Source organism: Heterodontus francisci, chromosome 13, assembly GCF_036365525.1.
Source record: "Heterodontus francisci isolate sHetFra1 chromosome 13, sHetFra1.hap1, whole genome shotgun sequence".
NCBI lineage: Eukaryota > Metazoa > Chordata > Chondrichthyes > Heterodontiformes > Heterodontidae > Heterodontus > Heterodontus francisci.
The window spans coordinates 8,966,678-8,976,226 of NC_090383.1; the positions used below are offsets into that span (position 1 = coordinate 8,966,678).

General features: G+C 51.6%; 1 protein-coding gene across 1 annotated transcript in view; it reads right to left on the reverse strand.

Annotated features, from left to right (window-relative positions):
• Positions 1-9,549, reverse strand: part of slx4ip (SLX4 interacting protein) — a 117,372-nt gene that overhangs the window by 102,147 nt on the left and 5,676 nt on the right. Inside the window, 1 exon segment of the mRNA XM_068044329.1 lies at positions 5,060-5,216. The gene's annotated coding sequence lies outside the window, so the exon portion shown is untranslated.

Consider the following 9,549-nt stretch of genomic DNA (forward strand, 5'->3'; position numbering starts at 1 on the left):
AACCACTAGGAGGTACATGAGAGCAGCCCCAGGGAGAGTCCCACTCTAACTCCCCACTCGATTGCTTTTAGGGATTGTGGCTGCACGTTACTGGGAGAGAAATCACAGATGCAAATCTACACAAAACAGGCAAATTTTTGTTTTGGGGTCAGAGCCCTGATGTCGGGATCACTTCTGTGTCCCAACCCCACACAGTGTGATGCCCACCAGACTTTTTGTTGGATAGGCCAGAAGACTTGCCTGCTGTCCAATTAAGAACAGCGGGCAGCCTCTCAATGCTGGAGGGTGAAAGAGGGCACCTCAAGATGAAGAAACCCTATCAGCACTTTTAAAATTTTTGAGAATACAATGGCCACAGCTGCTAGACCACTCGGTGGTGTGCGGCCATTTGTAAGCTGGCTGCCGGGGAATGCTTAAATAGTGAAACAGAACGCTGTTCCTCAGTCTGCTGCCGGGAGGCTACCCCTTTTCTCTGGCTGTGTTTCGCCACTGCAGAGGGCTCACCTACCGACTGGAAAATTCCAGGCAGTGCGGGAGAGGAGCTAATGGCCTCAACTGCTGTCCATCACTTGCATGTAGATGGCCATCTTGCCCACGACCCAGAAAATAGCCCAGAGGTGGGACAGCGTGGGGAAACCAGCACGCTGGCCAGCAGCAGGAAATTCCAGGCCGATCCGCCTCCATTCCAGTGTCCAATGGGCTTCCAAAATTCTGACTCACCACTCTGCATTACAGCATGTTTGAGTTGCAACTTTGCTATCATGCCAGCTGATGGAGTCCAATGTTAAAAGTTTAGTTTAGTTTAGTTTAGAGATACAGCACTGAAACAGGCCCTTTGGCCCACCGAGTCTGTGCCGACCATCAACCACCCATTTATACTATATTTCTCGATAATGACTGCCAATTAATTACAGGGCAAATGTGACATTATTTGAATACCTGTGATTCCTCCCCTCCTATACAAAATATGTAAATTTTGACAGCTAAGTGGCATTTTTTTCTAGTATTTCAAAGAAATTGTAGCTCTGCCTTTAAACCAATGTCATCCTGAAAGACATATTTTAAATAAAAAATAAGGTATGCATTACAAGAGACAATTTTTATACCATCAAATGTAATATATAGCGAGCATACCACAACAGACCTACATTTATGCACGTGCTACAGATGGATAAGGTAGTAATGTAACTAATAATGGATTGTAGCTTTACTAATAAATTATTGAAACAGAAAATGTAAATAATATACTATAATGGGGGTAATCGAATCCAGTCAATTTTCCACTGGTGGGTTAACTTAAAATTAGTCCCATAACTTTCAGTGCAAATAAAATATTGAAGAACATAACAACTTGCACTTTTGTAGCAAGTCCTTCCATCCACCCTGATACAGAGCTTGGAATTGGGGTGCATATCCCACATGAAATGCAAACTTTATCTGTGTACTCCCATAGTTTCTTGTTTGTTCATGAGCACCCTACCCGACTCAGAATGTCCCAAAGAGTTTCACAAACAAGTACTTTTGTATTGTAGCCAATATTGTAATGTAGGAAATGTGACAGCCAATTTGCATACAGCAAGGATCCCCAAACTGCAACAAAATAAATGGTCAGATAATCTGCTTTGGTGATCAAGGTTGAGAGACAAATATTGGCCATCTACTTGCTTTTCTTTGAATAGTGTTGTGGAATCTTTCACGTCCATCTGAGTGGGCAGGCAGGACCTCGGTGACCATTAGATCAACAGCTTTAAGAAAATTGCTGAAAGTAGACTGCTCCTGGCTCTTAGGGTGCTCTGCAATCTTGGACAAAGTCAAAAACTAACTTACTGATTCCTCAAAAGAGCATAAGCCAGCCTATTCCTATCTGATTACTCTGCAACTTTCCAAAGCACCCAACTGGCATGCCACAATATTACAAAGAACAATTTTAAGTGTAATTCCTCTATCGTTTTCAGGACCACTACGATCCCAGAAACTGTGTTCAGAAACAGCAAGGGTATTCATGCCTGAAATGGAATTCAGCCTCAAATTAGGCAGCGGTCAACTAAGAGAGGTTTCTAACATTTCTCTCCTTAAATCATTGCCATTCTCCCCTTCCCTTGAGCAACAGTCAAATGTTAACAATTGATATGTACAACATTAATGATTAAATGGGCCTGATTCAGTCAAAGTTCTTATAGTCTGAAGGCATTTGAATTTGGATCTCCAGACTAAGAGTTTTAGCAAAAATGGATTGTTGAAACATTCTGAAACTGGAGGAAAGTATATTCCATATATAGTGTTTATCAGCAACATAACTGGGATTAGACACCATGTGAAATTCTTATCCAGACATTAGAATCACTTTGAAGAGATTAATTTTAAGGCCTCAGCAACCGATACACATGTTTGTAATCTGACTTAATTAGACCCGTCAGCACATCTTTATTACTCAAAATCTCTCTGATTTCATTGATCTGTGAGTTTCAAGACATAAAGCACAACTCATTTGGCTCTCACCTGCCATTGGTTGCTTGATTATAAGCAAGCACAGCAGTCACCCAATTTTGGCGATGCATGTGCAGCTCTGGGGAAACCTGTGGAATTGGCCAGGCAGTACAGCCAGTTTAAATCCCACACTGTCCTTTTTTTAAAATCAGCAAAACAACAACTTGCATTTATATAGTGCATTTAATGTTATAAAACATCCCAAGGCATTTCATGGAGCGTTATCAAACAAAATTGGACACCATGGCACATAAGGAGATATTAGGACAGGTGACTGAAAGCTTGGTCAAAGAGATAGATTTTAAAGAGTGTCTTAAAGGAGAAAGAGAGATAGAAAGAGAGAAGTTCAGGGAGGGAATTCCAGACTTTAGGATCTAGGCAGCTGAAGGCCTGGCCATCAATGGTGGAACAATTAAAATCAGGGACACACAAATGGCCAGAATTGGAGGATTGCCAAGATCTAAGAGAGTTGTAGGAAGGGGTGAGGCCATAAAGGAACCTGAAAACAAGGAGGAGAATTTTAAAATCAAGGCATTGCTGGACAAGGGGAAATAAGCTATAAAGTGCGCATTTAACCCCACAGGGGTTTCTTCAACCATAACAAATCTAGTTCTTTTATATTCAGCCCAACCATTCTGTGTCAGTATTTACCCTCCACACAAACATTTCCAATCATATTTACCCACCTGTTCCCATATAGCTTCAACTCCATTTCCTTCATCCACCTATCCAATCTTGAATAAAAACAAGAAATACTGGAACCACTCAGCAGGTCTGGCAGCATCTGTGGAAAGAGAAGCAGAGTTAACGTTTCGGGTCAGTGACCCTTCTTCGGCGCTCACTGACCCAAAACGTTAACTCTGCTTCTCTTTCCACAGATGCTGCCAGACCTGCTGAGTGGTTCCAGCATTTCTTGTTTTTATTTCAGATTTCCAGCATCCGCAGTATTTTGCTTTTATCCAATCTTGAATGCTGACAGTACCTGCCTCAACAACTAACCCTGGAAGTGAATTCCACATCCTCTCAACTCTGTGTATTTCTCCTGCCATCTTGTTCTACATCTCTTACATTTAATCAAACCCTTCCTATCCTTTCATAATTACAAACAATTCTATCAGATTTCCCCATAATCAGTATTCTAGTGACAAAGACCCAATTTTTCAAGCCTATCACCTGTGTATGCTTAAATATCGATCACCACTAAGTAATTCAAATAAAACACTCACATTAATTAAAAAATTAGTCTGCTTTTCATCTTACCTTTTTACCAACAAGCGCACAAAAATTTTAAAGCCCACATGCATGTCAGGTGAAAATGAATATCGAGATCAATGACCTTCCCTCCATCATAAGGTCAGAAGTGGGGATGTTTGCTGATGATTGTACAATGTTCAGCACCATTCACGACTCAGGTACTGAAACAGCCCATGTCCAGATGCAGCAACACCTGGACAACAACCAGGCTTGGGCTAATAAGTGGCAAGTAATGTCCGCGCCACACAAGTGCCAGGCAATGACCGTCTCAAACAGGAGAAAAACTAACCATCTCCCCTTGACATTCAATGGCATTACCATCGCTGAATCCCCCACTATCAACAATCTGGGGGTTACCACTGACGAGAAACCGAACTGGACCAGCCACATAAATACTGTGGCTACAAGAGCAGGTCAAAGGCTGGGAATTCTACAGCGCGTAACTCACCTCCTGTCTCCCCAAAGCCTGTCCATCATCTACAAGGCACAAGTAAGGAATGTGATGGAATACTCTCCACTTGCCTGCATGGGTGCAGCTCTATCAATACACAGGAAGCTCGACACCATCCAGGACAAAGCAGCTTGCTTGATTGGCACCCCATCCATCACCTTAAACATTCACTTCTTTCACCAGCAACGCACAGTGGCAGCAGTGTGTAACATCTACAAAATGTATTGCAGCAACTCATCAAGGCTCCTTCAACAGCACCTTCCAAACCCGCAACCTCTACCACCTAAAAGGATAAGGGCAGTAGATGCATGGGAATACAACCACCTGCAAGTTCCCCTCCAAGCCGCACACCATCCTGACTTGGAACTATATCGCCATTCCTTCACTGTCACTGGGTCAAAATCCTGGAACTCCCTTCCTAATTGGTGTACTTATACCCCAAGGACTGCAGCAGTTCAAGAAGGCAGCTCACCACCACCTTCTCATGGGCAGTTAGAGATGGGTAATAATTGCTGGCCCAGCTAGCGACACCCACATCCCATGAACGAATAAAAAAAAGCCCAACCAGAAAACTCATAGAATCATACAGCAGAGAAGGGTGCCATTTGGCCCATCGTGCCTGTGCCAGATCTCTGATCAGTCTCACTTTCCATGGTGTGTATTAGTAATTATTTATTTACTATTGTAATTAATCACATCTGGATTCCCAAGTAGCTGGCACAGGCATGATGGACTGAATGGCATCTATCAATCCATGTGGCTAACATAATTGGAAAACATTGCCTTAAAAAACATTGCAGAAGAAATAGATTATATCAAAAGGTTGGTACTGGGCCACACTACATTAACACACATACTTGATTGTACCTTAGCACTATTTGGCAGTGGTAGAGAGAAAAAAAATCAAAGACTTGCATTTCATGACCTTGGAATGTTCCGCTGTGCTTTACAGCCAATGGAGTACTTCTTACGTGCAGCCATTGGATGTAGGAGATGCACAAGCCACTATGCACAGAGCAAGCTCCTACAAACAGCAATGTGATAACAGCCAGTTAATCTGCTTTTTAAGTCATGTTTGTTCAGGCATAAATATTGGGCAGGACACCATGGAGACCCTGCTCTTCTTGGAAATAGTGCTATGGGATCTTTTATGTCCACACAAGAGGGCAGTTGAGGGCCTTGGTTTATCCAAAGACAGCATCTCCAACAGTACAGCACTGCAGCGTCAGCCTAGATTTTGTGCCTCAGTCTTTGGAATGGGAATTACCCATAACCTTCTGACTCAGAAGCAAGAGAGATAACACCACTGAACCAGGCTAATACTGACAGAAGGTACTGAGGCTGGTGCTGGAACTCCAAAACACGAACCAGAAGTGGTACGCAGTACCGAAGTATGCAGCAGAGAAGCTGCACCCAGTTCTCTTTTGCAGCTTGGGACACAGACTCTCAGCCACCCGCGGCCATGCGCGTACTGAATCCCCACCCCACCGCGTCCCACCTCTCCCTACCCGAAACTCCCCATCCCACCTCACCTCCACCCCTGCCCTCACCTATGCCTATCCCGTAACCTCACCCCCCGCCCCCTTCCTCCAATCCTCTCATTCCACATCCCCCCTCACCTCCATCCCTATTGCCCCATCCCCTTCATCCCCCCTTATCCCTACCATCATGCGCCCTTATCCCCCTCACTATCCCCCATTCCCTCCTATCCCCCACATCCTCCTTATCCCTCCTTTACCCCCTTGTACAACCTTATCCCTCATTCATCCCCTCGTCTTCCCTTACCTCCCCCCTCAACCCCTCGTCCTCCCTTATCCCCTATTCCCCCCTCACATATCGTCCTCACATATCGTCCCTATCCCCTCACGGCCCCTCCCCCTCCCTTCACCTCCTGTGCCTCCCTTATCCCCCCTTCACCCCCCCTCCTCCTCCTGTAGCCTCCCCTTTCACCCCTCCTCCCTTAGCCCCCCTTTCAACCCCTCCTCCTCCCTTCAACCCCACATCCAATCCCCTCCTCCTCCCTTAACCCCCTCCCACCCCCTCCTCCTCCTTAACTCCCCCTCACCCCCTTCCTCCCTTATCTCAATCCCTTCATCTCCCCTTCTCCCTTATCTCAATCCCTTCACCCCTTCTCCCTTATCTCAATCCCTTCACCCCTCCTCCCTTATCTCAATCCCTTCACCCCTCCTCCCTTATCTCAATCCCTTCACCCCTCCTCCCTTATCTCTAATCCCGTTCACCCCTCCTCCCTTATCCTTACTCCGTTTCCTCCTCCCTTATCTCCCTTCTTTACCCTCTCCTCCTCCCTTCACCCCCTGTGCCTCCCTTATCCCCTTCACCACCTCCTCCTCCTCCTTATTCCCCTCGCTCTCTCTTGCTCCTTATTCCCCCTTTCACCCCCTCCTTCTCCCTTCACCCCTCCTCCTTCCTTCTCCTCCCTTAACCCCCTTCCTTCTCCTCCTCCCTAATCCTCCTTCACCTCCCCCCTTTTCTTCCCCCTTCACCCCCCTCCTTCTCCCTTTTCTCACCCCTTCACCCCCTCCTCCTCCCTTTTCTCCCCCCTTCACCCCCTCATTCTCCCTTATCTCCCCCTTCACCCTTTTCTCCTTAACTCCCCCTTCACCCCTTTCTCCCTTATCTCCCCTTCAACCTTCTTTCTCCCTTATCTCCCTCTTCACCCCTTCCTTCTCCCATTTCGCCCCACTTCACCCCTTCTCCCTTATCTCCCCCTTCACGCCCTCATTCTCCCTGATCTCCCCCCTTCATCCCCTCCTTCTCCTTATCTCCCCCCTTCACCCACTCCTTCTCCCTTACCCCACCCCGTCATCCCTCCCCTCCGTCCTCCTTTATGCCCCCATACTCACTTATCGCCCGCCCTTTCACATCCCCCTTCTCCCCCCATATAACCCCATTCATCCTTATCTCCCCCCACTTAACCATTATATCTCCCCTCCCCCCCTCACCCCCTTTTCACACCCCATCCCCCTTCACACATCCCTTCCCTTCACCCCCCCAACCCTCCTCACCAACCCCCAACCCTCCTCACCCTTGACCCCTAATCCCTCCACAACCCTCACCCCCATCCCTTTCAATCACGCATCTGTCCCCCAATCGCCCCTTCCCTACCCCCTTCACCCACCATCCCTCCCCCATCCCTCGTTCACCTCCCCTCCTTTTCCCCGCATCCCTCCCCACCCTTACACCCCCCATCCCTCCTCACCCTTACACCCCCTTCATTCCCATCCCTCCTCACCCTTACACCCCCCCATCCCTCCTGACCCTTACACCCCCATCCCTCCTCACCCTTACACCCCTTCACTCCCATCCCTCCGCACCCTTACACCCCCCCATCCCTCCTCACCCTTACACCCCTTCACTCCCATCCTTCCTCACGCCCCCCATCATTCCTCCTCACCCCCCATTCCCCTCCCCCATTCATCCTCACACCCCCCATTCGTCCCAAATTCCTCCTCATCCCCCCCATCTCCAACCCCCCATTCCTCACACCCACCCCCCATTCCTTCTCACCCCCATTCCTCACACTCACCCCCATACCTCACACCCCCCATCATTCCCCACACCCCCATTCCTCCTGCCCCCCCCCACCCCCCCTATCTCCTCGCCCCCCCCCAAAAATCATTCCTCCACACCCCCCATCCCACATTCCTCCTCACTCCCATACCTCCTCATCCCCACCCCCACCTCTCATTCCCCCTCACCACCACCCCCCCACCCCCCTCACCACCACCCCACCTCTCATTCCCCCTCACCACCACCCCCCACCCCCCCTCATCCCCCCCCTCACCACCACCCCCCCACCCCTCTCATCACCACCACCCCCCCCAACCCCTCATCCCCCCTCACCACCACCCACCCACCCCCCTCACCACCACCCCCCTCACCATCACCCCCCCCACCCCCTCACCACCACCCACCCACCCACCCCATCCCCCCACACCACCACCCCCCTCATCCCCCCTCACCACCACCCCCCCACACCCCTCATCCCCCCTCACCATCACCCCCCCCACCCCCCCTCATCACCACCACCCCCCCCAACCCCTCATCCCCCTCACCACCACCCCCCCTCATTCCCCCTCACCACCACCCTCCCTCATTCCCCCACATCACCACCCCCCCTCATCATCACCACCCCACACCCCTCATCCCCCCTCCACCACCACCCACCCTCACCACCACCCACCCACCTCATCCCCCCGCACCACCACCCACCCACCTCATCCCCCCTCACCACCATCCACCCCACCTCATCCCCCCTCACCACCACCCCCCTCATCTCCCCTCACCATCACACCCCCCACCCCCCTCACCATCAACCCCCCACCCCCCTCATCCCCCCTCACCACCACCCTCATCCACCCTCCCCACCACCCCCCCGATCCCCCCGACCCCCACCTTCTACCCCCTCATCCCACCCCCCCACCCCCCTCTCCACCACCCCCCACCTCCTCATCCCCCATCTCCACCATCCGCCCTCCCCCCTCATCCCCCTCCGACACCCATCCCCCCACCCCCCTCATCCCTCTCCACCATCCCCCCACTCCCCTCATCCCCCTTCTCCACCATCCCCCCACCCCTCTCATCACCATCCCCCCACCCCCCTCATCCCCCCTCTCCACCACCCCCCTCATCTCCCCTCTCCACCACCCCCCTCATCCCCCCCTCTCCACAACCCCCTCATCCCCCCTCTCCACCACCCCCCTCATCTCCCCTCTCCACCACCCCCCTCATCACCCCTCTCCACCACCCCCCCACCCCCCCTCTCCCACCACCCCCCTCATCCCCCCTCTCCACCACCCCCCTCATCCCCCCTCTCCACCAAACCCCTCAACATCACCCCCCCATCCCCCCTCACCACCACCACCCCACCCCCATCCCCCCTCACCACCACCAACCCCCCCATCCCCCCTCACCACCACCACCCCCCCATCCCCCCTCACCACCACCACCCCACCCCATCCCCCCTCACCACCACCAACCCCCCCCATCCCTCACCACCAACCCCCCCATCCCCCACCACCAACCACCCCCCCCCATCCCCCACCACCACCACCAAACCCCCCCATCCCCCACCACCCCATCCCCCCTCACCACCACCACCCCAACCCATCCCCCCTCACCACCACCATCCCCCCTCACCACCACCATCCCCCCACACCACCACCACCCCCCCCCATCACCCCTCAAAACCACCACCCCCCCCATCACCCCCCATCCCCCCTCACCACCACCACCCCCCCATCCCCCCTCACCACCATCACCCCACCATCCCCCCCCCACCACCACCATCCCCCCCCACCACCACCACCCCCCATCACCACCACCCCCCCATCCCA